Source organism: Crocodylus siamensis, chromosome 1 (assembly GCF_052110815.1).
Source record: "Crocodylus siamensis isolate JL-2025a chromosome 1, ASM5211081v1, whole genome shotgun sequence".
Lineage (NCBI taxonomy): Eukaryota > Metazoa > Chordata > Crocodylia > Crocodylidae > Crocodylus > Crocodylus siamensis.
Window position 1 is genome coordinate 375,178,732 of NC_143395.1, and position 14,037 is coordinate 375,192,768.

Sequence of the window (14,037 nt, forward strand, 5' to 3'; positions counted from 1 at the left end):
AAGACAAGGTCAGGAGCTGGTAAATGTGGAGAAAAGGAGTTAGAAGCTCTAGGCTTGCCAATCAGTGAGCACATCTACACATTCATTTAGTGCAGCTGAATAAACTGGCTCAGTTTCTGCTGGAGTTTATTGGGTCCAGGCACAGGGTTTATATGTGTACCTGGGACTTCAGCATGTTGAGCTGAGGCAGCTAGCCAGTGGGCAGCCCCTGTATTGTAGTGCCTTGGTGCCTTGATGCCCCAGCCAGCCCCGGTCAGTGTCTATGCATGCATTGTGGTGTGCTAAATAATTCTGCCATAGGATAGTACTTGTGCCAGTCAATACTATCTTATGGAGGAGTTAGTTTACTCTGGCCTAATAACACCATACATACAGACTGGGTGTGTCTACAGATGCATTTACTCCAGCCTAGATTTCCTGTGCAGTAAGCTACTGCATAGTAGGTGCATCTACATATGCTGCTATAGCACCATTGTTACTGTGTCCTAATTTGGTACTTCCTTTTGGAAGTATTGAAAGACAGTACAGTAACAGGTAGCAGTGGACATAGTCTTTCTGGACTTTCAGAAGGCCTTCGACACTGTCTCTTACCCTGTTCTCATTAAAAAACTGGGGACTGTGGTGCCGACACCTACACAGTCAAATGGGTCGCGAACTGGCTGGAGGGCTGCACCCAGAGAGTGGTGGCGGATGGGTCATTTTCGACTTGGAGTGATGTGGGCAGTGGGGTTCTGCAGGGCTTAGGCCTCAGGCCTGCACTGTTCAACATCTTCATCAGTTACTTTGGCAAGGGGGTAAAAAGCACCCTGTTCAAATTTGCTGATAACACTAAGATGTGGGGGGATGTGGGCATGCTAGAAGGAAGGAATAGGCTACAATCGGACCTAGACAGCTTACAGGGGTGGGCGGATGAGAATAGGATGGGATTCAACACCGACAAGTGCAAGGTGATGCACCTGGGGAGGAAGAACCAGCGGCATACCTACAGGCTGGGGAACTCCCTTCTTGTCAATGCAGAGGCAGAAAAGGATCTTGGAGTCATTATCGATGCCAAGATGAACATGGGCTGGCAGTGTGGGGATGCAGTCAGGAAGGCCAACTGCACCTTGTCATGAATCCACAGATGCATCTCAAGCAGGTCCAAGGAGGCGATACTCCCCCTCTATGTGGCACTGGTCAGGCCGCAGCTGGAGTACTGCATCCAGTTCTGGGCGCCGCACTTCAGGAGGGATGTGGACAACATGGAGAGGGTCCAGAGGAGGGCCACCTGCATGATCAGGGGGCAGCAGGGCAGGCCCTACGAGGAGAGGCTAAGGGACCTGAACCTGTTCAGCCTCCACAAGAGAAGGCTGAGGGGGGATCTAGTGGCCTGTTACAAACTAGTCAGAGGGGACCAGCAGGCATTGGGGAAGTCCCTGTTCCCCCGAGCACTGCCAGGAGTGACTAGAAATAACGGTCACAAGCTGGCAGAGAGTAAATTCAGATTAGACATCAGGAGGTGCTACTTCACTGTCAGGGCAGCTAGGATCTGGAACGAACTTCCAAGCAAAGTGGTCCTGGCTCCTACCCCGGGGGTCTTTAAGACGAGGCTAGACAATCACCTTGCTGGGGTCATTTGACCCCAGTACTCTTTCCTACCATGGCAGGGGGTCGGACTTGATGATCTGCTCAGGTCTCTTCCGCCCTGTCACTACTACTACTAACTAACTAGGTGCTACTGTGCTGTGTGTGCCATGCATGGTTACTTTTAGGCACTAACTGTAGTGACATGCAATAGTGGGAGAGCATGTCTCCATTGAAACATAGCTGCAGTGTCACAGGTTTTGCCTGAGGATGCTTTCTTGCTGTAGTGCATTGCTATGGTGACATAGAGTCATGTGTAGATGTGCCCAGTAAGGGTTTTTTGGTAGGGTCTACACATGCAAGGATTAGGGAGAAGATTTGCTCCCAGTTCCCGGCAGCCCTGAAATGTACCTCTGTGGCCATCTTGGGGAGCTCCAGGCTCTGACTGCAGCTGCCAGCACCCAGCAGCTATTTACAAAAGCCAGCCCCACCCTTTGCTCTCTGGCTAGCCTCTTTTTTGTTCAGAAGCAGCATGGTAGGTGCAGAGGCAGCATGCGGCAGCTTTTTCTGTAGCCACCGTGCCTCCCTGTGCTATGGCTGCCCAAGCCCCCAGCCCTGGTAGTGAAGACCAGGACTCCAGGCTCCTATTGGCCCACTGCACTGACTGTCACCTGGCCCACGGCCGTCTCACCCTGCCCAGCTCCCCCATGACCAGTGATCACCTGCTTACCCGCAATGCACTGTGCTAGGGCTGCTGCTGCCACCACACAGCTACTGCCACTAGGAACACCAATGAAGAGCCTCTGGACAGCACTGCCAGAGCCATCGTCACCCCCCTGGGCCTCCAGCTCCGCTGCCTCTGGGCCTGCTGCACAAGCCAGCACTGGTGGCTGAACCTCACCCAGCAGACCTGGGATGATGAGCAGTGGCTGGATGCATTCTGGCTGACCTGAGCCACCTTCTGGGACCTGCTCTTCTAGCTCTGGCCCCATATGGAGAAGCAGAACACTGGTGTGCATCTGGCACTCCCTGCTGACACCCTCCAGTCCATTGTGCTGATTAAGCTGGCCATGTCCACCAGCCTCTGGTATGTCGGCCATCTGTTTGGCATGGGCAAGACCACCCCAGAGGTTTGCGGGGCCTTCCAGGATGTTCTGGCAGACACCATGCTCCATGTCCATGACCCCCTGGCTGGGGTGACAGGGTTCTGTGCACTGGGATTCCCCCAGTATATCAGGGCCCTGGATGGGACGCATATCCTGGTCACCTGCCCTTTCCCTGGAGACTGCCCCTATTACAGCCACAGGGGATTAAACTCCTTGGTTCTGCAGGTTGTTGTTGACCAGTGGGGCACATTCATCTGTGTGAGCACCAGCTGGGCAGGCAGTGCGCATGATGCCTGGTGGGACTAGTGGGAGTGGACACTATGCACTGGGGGTGACAGATCTGCAGATGGGCACCACTGTTGTCCCACCCCTGCTTAACGGGGAACCTGCATACCCGTTCCTGCCCTGGCTGATGTGTCCCTACACTGGCCACCTGGAGTCCTGCCAGGCCCCATTTAACCACTGCTTCGGCCAGGCCGGCACCCTGGTGGAGTGCTCCTTTGGCTGTCTCAAGGGCTGCTGGCACTCCCTCACTGCCTGCCTCGAGGTCACTAATAACAACCTGCATAACACCTGTGAGGCCTAGGGGAGCTGTTCTGCAAGACCTGGGTGGAGGAGACATGGTAGGTGGAGGCTGCCTGGCAGCAGGAGGACCCCCTGCAGTGGAAGTGGCAGTAGCAGTAGCACTGGCAGCAGCAGCAGAAGCTCCCCGCTGCTGAGGCACCCGGAGACGTAGACACCCACCAGTGGGGGCCAGGGTACTGGGTGCAGGAAGCTGTAGTTGACCATCTCTTCCAGCTCTCCCTCTCTAGCCCACCTGCCCTACAGCTACAGACTTCCTACACCCTGCCTATCCCCAACATCATTCTCATGGCAGACATGTGTCCAAAGAAATCTTTATTGCCCTCACATCATACACCCCCATTCCTCCCCTCCCCCCTCAACACACAGAGCCCCGAGGCCAGTGCTGGCAGGGCCCAGAGCAGGGCAAAAAATGGTTTTTAACCAGTCAATTAATTACTGGCTGGTAACATTTGAGTGGAAAATAGAAAATGCATATATAAAGAGGAACAAGTGTGATCTGGGTTATCAGCTGCATTTGTCGGACCTCACTAGTTTTAGAATGTATTTTGAAAGAAAAAATAATTAAAGACATAAACGTAATGGGAAATGGAATCCTGGGTCTACCCTGTGACAGACTAACCTAATGTCTTTCTTTGATAGGACAACTGATTTCTAGATAATGGAAATACAATGAATTAATTTATCTAAATTTCAATAAAGAATTTGATATTCTCTACACAGAAAATCATTAGTACAAAAGATGGGTATTAGTACAAGAATTGTGAGGAGGGTGAGGAATTGGCTAAAGAGATGACAAAATTTTCTTTCAAAGGAGAAGTTCTGGGCTAGAAGGGAGTATTTAATGAATTTTCTCAAGTTCAATGTTGGGAATTATTTTTCTTAACATTTTCATTAATGGCTTTGACAAAAACTAGGGACATACTAATGAAACTTGCTGATGGCGTATAGCCAGGAGGCATAGTCAGTATAGAAGAAGATCTGAATATCGTAAGGGAAGGACTCGATGACCTTTAGGATTGGAATAACAGAAAATGGAAATAATGCAAAGTTCACTTATAACAAACTTTTTGCTATAATCTTCTTGCCAAGATAAATAAATACTTAAGGAACCTTCTGTTGTAGCAGACTATTTTCAGTATTCATGCTGACTTGTCTGAAGCTGGTAGGGGTAGCTCTATGATACACTGCAGTCTACCTTATGAACATACCGTTGGGGGGGATATAACTCCTGTGTATAAATACATCAGGAAGGAGCAGGAACAATGAACACATTGGTATATTGGAACACATTGGCACGTTATAGGAACACAATGGTATAAAACAACCATGAATAATATGAGCTGGGAATCAGAAAAAAGCATCTGGTGATCAGCAATGTACTGATTTTAAAATGGAACTTGATTGGTATTTGGAAAGGATAATATGATTTGATTGCTTGCGGTATCAGGTGCCCCCGGAGGTCTCATCTAGTCTTATGTTCCTAAGTTAAAAGCTAAGAAACATTACTGGCTTTAGCGGCATTCAAAGTATCTGATATGTAAGCATAAGGAATCTCTCAAAAACCAGTAGAAGTTTCAACACAGGAGACATGCTTCAAGCTCAATTGCTGCCTCACATGGAATTGTGAAACAAAAAGTCACCCACAGACTTAATTGTGTTAAGTGTGTTTTTAACAGAGACTCGGGATTCTTTCCCCATTACCTACATTAGTTTTTATTACCTTTTACCTAAATTAGTTTTTATAACACTTATGTATTATCTGCTTTGTTTAAACCTTTTTTGCTTTTCAATCCACCTAGGCCCCTCCCCCTCCCCTTTCTTCCCCCATTCCCTATCCTTTGTATTTACATTACTTTATTCTGCTTGGTACTCATGATCCCCGCAAATTCATTCATAGCAATTGAACAGAGTGGGCTGTCACCTATGAAAGCTTTTGCCTCTCTGAATGAGTTAATCTCTAAGGGGCCACCCTGTTTTGTCTTCTGTCTCTCAAAATTGTTTAAGCTATTAGAAGGAGCTCGTGTCCCTAGTGCCCAGTCTCCACTCAGAGTCTTTGCAGCCCATCAGTTCTGTATTCATGCTCTAGCATACAGGTCAGAATCTGTACCTAGACCATAATAATAAGTCACTTTAAACTGTAACCAGAGTTCACATTTTAGCAAGCACATGTGATCATGCTATTTAAGTGCATGATCCAATGCCACAGAAGTGCACTCTGAAAACCAAGCTCCCAAAATCTTCACAGGGACTCAGGCTTCATAGAGTACGAAGAGTCAAGCTTCTCACTCTGGGGCCAGCATGATATTTGAACTCTCAAGCCACATACTTCTAGCAATACTTGCACACAGGTAGCATTGATGTCCATATCTGCCAAATTTAATCACATAAATGATTTAAAGATCTGTTTTCAATAGCTTCCCAAACCTTGGATTTAAATCAAATTCATTTCACACCAAAAGGACCATTTATCTCAATAGGCTGACTGATTCGTTCTTGCATTTTCCTATGAGCTCAATTCATCTTAATATTAGTTTTTATGTGTGGGTGTAACATAATATTTTTATTGATTTTCTAGGAGGTTTGTCAATTGGATTTGCCACATATCAATGTGTGGGTGGAGTTTCAGACACACACATACCTGTGGGAAGATTTTTAACATATTAATGGTAGAGACAAATGTGATCTTGTGTTGCTTTAGTGACCTTAATCAGGCTTGCTTGACTGGCAGTGCAAAACTCTTCCCATTATGACATGAAGCAAGAGCAGCATGTGGAAGCAGGCAGTAAGGCAGCTCCTTCTTCTTAATGGTACAATGATCTTTATGTTTATCCAATAGAAATATTGGTATTTAGTTTTTGGAGGGAAATAATGCACAGCTCAGTTCCTGTGAGCTCCTGTTCCTGGTCTTACTGGTAACTGTAGCAGGGCACTAAGATGCACCTGCTCCTTAAGGCCAAAGAAGCCTGGCCAAACAGAGCTTCCAGCTTCCAGCTGTGCAGGCCAAACAGAGCTCCACAGCTGCAGGTTGCCAAGGTAACAGCCTAAGGGATTAATTGGCCACACCTGTCTACGTCACCCAACTGGCAGGAAGCAGCGTTGTGGGATATATAAGCCCAGGCTGTAGCCAGCAGACACATTCTCTCTGGCAATGGACAGGGAAGGAGCTCCTGCCTGTTGAAGCTGCTTGAGACGTGGTGCTGCCTGCCTAGGTCAGGATGAGGCTAGAAGGGGAGGTTTGGAGGTCTTGTATGTGCCCAGAGAGAGAGGGCATATGATTTGGTAGAGTCCAGTGTCTGGCACAGCAAACAGAGCCAGAGGGGCACAGCCGCAGGGGTGCAGTGAGCTCAAAGAACCAGAATGGCTCAGCAAGACCATAGAGCCAGAGGGGTACAGGTACAGCATCGTGGCTAGTCCATCATGCCAGAGGGGAGCAGCCAGGGGGGCACAGCACCCATAGCACCAGAGGGATGCAGATAAGGGGGTGCAGAACCAGGTGCCTAGGAGAGAGGCACTGAGGCAGGCATCCAAGAGAAAGGCACAGAAAGCCAGTCACTAGAGAACTCGGTGCCTGTGTGTTGTAGAGAGGCAGGAGCCAGAGGGCTCAACGCCAGGGCATATAGAGTTGATGATGGTAGTGACGCCCACGAGCCATGGGACAGGTGTAGGAATGGTTGGAGCATGTATGCACCATCTGGTATAGCTGGGCGCATGAAGGGTAGTCTCCTGTTTAATGAACAACTTAATTATTTACTAACAAGGTGTGGCAGGTGATATAGGCAGGCAGACTGCCCAAGACAGGTAGGTAGGCTGATGCAGAGATCAGCCTCAAGACAGCCCCCTGTCACAGTAACATTTTTAGGGGTTCTGGGTACCCACAAAATTCACATGAAGAAAATGGAGCTATGGTTGCTCAGCACCTCTGCACAATTGGTCTGTGTTGTAAAAGCCTAACAGCTGCATGCAGCAGCAAAAAACAATTTGGCTCAACAGCACGATAAGGAAATTTAATCAAGGGAGCTCACTTTGGCAGGTTCAAATATTGCCTTATGTTATTTTTGATGCTGCTTCAGTTACTCAGAGTGAAACTGCTGCCTCAGCACCTTACTTATCATTTGTACTGCAGTAGTGCTGAGGGACCACCAGCTCACAAGAGTTAGAAATAATTACACAGTAGTTTGATAGATGCTATTAGGGTTTTTTTTTTTTTTGTATATGTGCAGATAGGAGTCTCTTCCTGCATCTCAGGAACAGTAGATTTAAACCTTATCATATACATGGGGAATCAACATCTATAGCACCAAATACATACAGTATAGCTCAAGAAGCCCTTGGCTTATTATCTGCGCACTTTAACTATTAAGAAAATAGTGGTGCACTCATATACGCATCTTTTTTTCAGATGCACATATAGAATCTGATCTAAATCCTCTTGGCATCAATAGGAGTCTTTCAATTAATTTCAGTATGTTTTGGATCAAGTGCATTATGAGAATGTAGCATTACCATGATTACCATGCAATTTTCAAATCAAAACTAATCTTCACTTTAATACTAAAACAATTGCACCCCATGCCAGAAGACCCAATTTTTAAAGAAATCTTTCCAGAACAACCCATCCTAGCCTTTAGACAAGCATCAAACCTCACCAAATTTCATCCCCAGAAGCAAACTTTCTATGGCCCAAAATGCACCAAATGGATCCGGACCATTTTACAAGAAATGAAAAACCTGCCAACACATCTCCAGCACTCCTACAGTAACAACACCCCACAACAGAAGCATCTTACATATTCATCTCCAGAAATGTAATATATCTCATCCAGTGCACTAAATGTCCTAATGGTCATTTAGTGCACTGGATGACCTGGTGTACCAGAATGAATGCACACTGAAAATCCATCAAAATAAAAATATCCAGTTACCTGTGGGTGCAGACTTCTCACAAGACAACCGCTCTCTCTCCCATTTCTCAGTTCTAATCCTCACAGGGAATTTACAAAATACTTTTCATAGACGAACCTACTAGCGTCACTTCATAAATCTTCTGGATAGAAAAAATCAAGGTCTAAATATAGACACTGGATTTACAGTGCATTATATCCTGCATGCCATCCGATAACCCCAGATAACCATTCTATGTTTTACCAGCTACATTCTATCCCCAGGTCAACATTAGCCCTCTTCCTCTCCCACCTACCTGTCTCACACTTATTATCTCCTATGGCCTCTGATCGTCACCACCATGCATTTACATTTTCACAGACCTGCATTTTGCACATTGGCTTCTCTTCCATCCAGGAGGCCACAACACAACAGCAGACTCTCCCTATGTCTAAAGAAGGGTGTTTGTGCGCAAAAGCTTGCAAAGAACAATTTTCCCAAACATTTAGTTGGTCTAATAAAATATATTACGTTTACCAAAATAACCTTTTTTTGCTTTTATTACCAAAAGGCAGTTCTCAGCAACAGTCTATTATTTTTTTAAAACATATTTTCTTTAAAAAAGGGGAATAACTTTTTTAGAAGACACATAACTTTTCAAGTTTTATAAATCACAAAGAAGTTAAAAAAGCCACACATCCAATGTTTTCTCTTAGCAGCTCACCCTTAAAGTGATTCACTTTAGTTATCTATAGTTTACATAGAAAACAGTGCTTTTTTCTTAACCAAAAAGGATAGGGCCAAAGGATTAGCTGAAGTCTCAATGATGCCTCCCTGAAGGACTTCATTAGTAGCTGACAAAATCTCTTTATTTAACACTGGTAACCCTTGAGGGACAAGTTTAATAGGCAGACATTCTTCAGTGTCAGTTTTGTAGCTGTAAATTTTTATGATAGAAAAAGATAGGATAGCCAAGTTAGCAAAGCAATAAAGTAATAGATTTATTTGAAAAAGACATTTCCCTCCAATTATGGTACAAAGCTAGAATTTTAAAATTTGAACAGTAGTTAAAACTCACCCTCAGACTGTCCCTGAATAGTACTGTCTATTACCACATAGTACAGCATCAGAGTAAAGTTGTTAGATAAGCTGATATACACAGGTATGTTGAGTTGACTAGTGGTTTTATTTATAAATCTATGCAATTAGCAGTTTGATCAGGAAGGCCAGAAGAACAAATGCAAGCATTCTGGCTCAAGCAAACACCACCAGAATTGAAGCCATGTTTATGTGGCACCAGCTCCATTGGACAGGACATGATAGGGATGCCTGACAACTGGCTCCCAGAACAGGCCCTATACTCCCAGTTCACCAACGGTTACTGCTCTAGAGGTAGGCAAAATAAAAGTTTCAAGGACATCTTGAAGGCCAGTCTGAAGAAATGCAATATTGATATCAGTACCTGGGAGACTCAGACATGGAATCATACCCAGTGGCATTGTGACATAAAACAAGGCTTCGATCATTTTGAGCAAACCAGCCATATTATGGACGCAGATAAACTAGAGGGACAAAAGGAAAGAGCTGTGACCCAACACTGCCAGGATCTACTCATCTGTCCTGTAACTATTTGCCATATTTGCACTTGAACATATGGATCTTGGATCAGCCTCTTCCGTCATCTATGGATTCACTGATGACTTCCCATTTTATTGGAAGACTGCCATCCTTGCATTGTATCAAAGGATTGCTGCCACCACTGCCACAAGCAAAGGTTATAATTTTGGGTTAAAGATCATAATTTAAGGGTTTTAGATCATGGGGGACTGGTGCCCCCTGAGTTGGGGTGCAGGGGCACTTGCCCCACTCAGCGGACAGTCAGCGACTGGTGGGAAATCCCCCTGCAGCTGATCCCACAGGCCAGGGGAGGGTCCCCGCAGTCGATTCCACTGACCCACACTTGGCAGTGGCATGCTGCTGGCACTTCCAAGTCAGCAGGATCAGCCACTGGGGGAACTGCTTCTCCTGACACACTCCCCGACTGGCACTCTCAGAGGGGGCACCAGCACTCTTGCCTGCCGCCCCTGCCTGGGAATGCTGCTATCAGGGGGTGCACCAGCCCTCTCAGGGGGTGCACATGCACTCCCTATGCATCACCACTGTTTTAGATTGATTCTTTTTAAATGAAAATAAATGTGCTTCCATAAAACAGTCTTCCTTTTACTGTTTTACGTTTACTTTATTTTCTTAGACCACTCTTTGGACTTCCTTTTGACAACATTGAAGGATAACAACTTCTCACAGTTGTATATTAAAAACACTGAGTTAGATTTCTTTATTTGAACCCTGCATTATGTTTATAAGCGCTTGGCAGTGTTGCTGAAAAAAAGAACAAATGGCAAGGATCTGTAAGAGCAAACTGGAATGGCCAGTTTTGCCACCGAGAGAGCTTTCAGTGGTAGGCCAAGAGGAAATGCGAGGAGTATATAGAAGTCTGATGATCAAAGAGAGGCCTGAGGTCACCTAATTGTTCCTGCAGTTGCAGTCTCTCTCTCTCTCATTGTCTGTCTCCTTTTATTTGCATTTTTAAAAATCCGTTTCTGTTCTAGGATCAGTTGTTTCAATTTGTTTAACAGCAGACACTTCTATTCCCATTGATTTGTAAAGGACTCCCCATTACTAAATAGATCATCAAGGCTTTGATATCAAAATTTGCTCCATATGCTGTATTTCAAAACACATCTCCACTGTTTTACTTTACATATTCTGCTACTTTACTCTTTTACATATTCTCCTACTTTACATATTCTGCCCTCATGCTGCCCTTGTGCATATGGTGTGCACAAGGTGGGGAGACTGTGCTCACCAAAGGGAGGAATTTTATTTTTCTGGTCTAGTAAAAAAACAGTTTATAGCCATGTCCACATGAGCATGGGTGTTTGTTTCCCCAGGGACAAATAGCAGCAACACACCTTGTGCCACTGCTACTTGTCCCTGGGGAATGTCCATGCCATGTACCCTCTGGTACATGGGAGGTTGTCCTGGGTGGGGCAGGGGAAGCTGGGGCCAGAACTGGGCTGGCCCCAGCAGCCTTACCTGGGGTCCTGGAGGCCTCCTGGGGCTGCAGCAGCAGTCATCCTGTCACTTGGAGCCCGGAGGATGGCGCTGGCCACCCAGGCTTCTGTTTTGGGTGGCACGTGCTGCCCCACTGTATGCTGCACTGTTGTTTTTGATCACTGGAGATCCCAGGGTCAACCTACCCCCCGCCGTTACTTTGCATATGTTGAAGTTGTGGTATTTGGTATGCAGTGCCACATACCACATGGCTGTGCTCATCTGGACGTAGTCTATAAGTACTTTCAAGAGGCTTGATTCTCCATAATTGAAGGGCTGAGGAGCTAGCTGATCTACTTAGGATTTTTCTATCACATGAAACCTTTTTAACCTATGGATGTTATTTTCACACCCTCACACTGTGAAAACCCCTTCTTGTGGAATTCAAGAAACAACTTCAGAAGGGAAAATTTCCTGCAAGCATGAGGGAGCTTTCTTGAGCAGAACTGACTTTGGCAATGGAGAAGATGCAAGAAACCCACACAATGATCATCTTGTATTCTACTGATCTTGGAGAATTGAAGAACAATGAACTGTAAGGGAAACCAATGGCTCTTTTTCTCAGGCTTCTTCCTTTATGGAAAAGATAAGGAGAAAGTCCGTAAGTTAAGTGAGAGACTCATTTTCATGTGTATTAATTTTGCTATAGGAGAAAAAGAAGCCCCCAATGTTAATTCTGTTCTTGTTCAGGCAGCCTCTTGTTCATTCCAGTGAGAATTTGTCCGAGTAAGAACCACAAAATGTGGTCTATAGTTATTAGACATAATTAAATCCCAAATCTAATATGGGTTCATCCATTATGTTTAGTTTTCAAACCACTTGCTCAAAACATTAAAGCAATTTCCTATAGTTTTTGACTAGTGCAAGGTTCCATGTCACAGTTTCCTTTGGAGACCAATTAGTTTTGTTTTTTGATCTTAACTCTAGTCTTCAATATTTTAAGAGGAGGTCTAGCCTAAAGACTATTTCTGATTTTTTTTTTTTTTGGAACTAGTGTTTAAATGACCAGTGATTTTCATATTATATATGATCTCATATAATCTGACTACAGAATATATATCACATATACAATATTCTGTAGTGAGATGATATATAATAGCTACAATTAGAACAGATGTAAAGACAATCTAATTTACATGAAGATTGTGAAGCTACTCCAGATGAATGAAAACTTTGACTGTTCATTCCTGAGAATAGATGGGTAGTGACCACTTTATCCTCATGACCACTGCTGGGTACAGAAAAAGTATATTACTAAATAGTGTTGGAAATAAAACCCACAGATTACTTTTCTAGAATTGGCTGCCTCTTGTATGGTTTACTGTAAGTGACCCTTAAGCCAGTAAGCGAAAGCATAATGCTAGCTGTTACAAATAACTATGCCTGACAGTGTTTGAATCTGAAGTGTTCCTGCAGCTTTTGTAAAGCTTTTTTTTATTTTTCCTTACAGAAATTTCATTTAATAATGATTGTGGATAATTTTAAAACAGGAAAGGGAGTCTTTTTTTAAAAAAAAAAACTTAAGTATTTCAAGCAGGGAGCATAAATTTCCAGAGATGGCCAGTCATATGGTGAAAAAGGGTCTTGTGAGCAGCTTACAAACAACTGGCAAGGGAAAAATTGTTCTCAAAATGATTCTGGTAATTAGTAATAGTGAAAATTCATTTAAAAATCACATTCTTTTTGTGAATACATTTATTTGTCAAAAAGGACTAAATTCACTGTGTATTAATTATTGACAACCAATGAGTCAAAGTCCTGTACTTGTAATGTTCTCTTCTGATGACAGAATTTTCTTTAATAGAAGTAATCTGATTTTAAAGGGGGTTGAGCTACCACAGCTGTCTATGCTGTCAATGTCAATTGATACTGACCTGCAGTTGGACTCTCCATGCTAAATTCTCCTTCTAGTGGTAAAACCAAAGTAATTCCTGTGTTGTCTTCCAAAAAATAAAATAAATATAACCACAAAATTCATTCAAACAAGCCATCCACTCTTCCTGGCAATGGCTTCAGCGGTGTTACAATAATGTAGTTAGCAGTAGAATTGGGCCTGCAGTGTTCTAGCTCTTGTTATCCAGTCTGTTGTGTACCTTTCTTGCATTTTGTATTTTTAACAAGGAATACAAAATTCCTTCCTTGCTATAGATAGTACATTATAACGTATTAATAACTTAACATTATTTACTTTCCTTCAGAAAAATATATCTTTAAACTCAGAATCCCATCAATTTTTTTTTACCACTGTATTCCCTCTATCTGAGGAAAGCTGGCATGTTTTAAACTTAATCATCGTTGTAACAAGAAAAGAGAGATATCTGACTAGTAAAAGAAAAGGTTAAAATAATATATGCCATACACAGATAATAGAAGTGATCTGTGCTTTCTCACTGTACGAAACTTCAAGGTACATATGGGACTCAATATAGAAACATTTCAAATCCAAAAATACCAAGCTATACTACCTGGCTAGAGACTCAGGTGCTGCTTTGATGTCTAGGCCATCTTCCATGCCAACCTTTAATTTCTTTTCTGAAATGTCAGTGTCAACTTTTAATTCCTCTTGAGAAGCTTGTTGGCAAAATTTTGGTTTTGCCAGGGTGATAGCTACAGCCTCCATCTCTGTTTGAGTAGGAGTTACCACCATCACCACCTCAGAATTTCCATCCTTGACAATATTTCAGGGAAGTAAGCCAGTTGCCTTGATGCCAATTGTCCAGTGCTGAAAAGGCACCATGGGGTTGTGTCTCCTGGCTGGCAGCTATGGGAAGTACAGCTTTGATGGTTC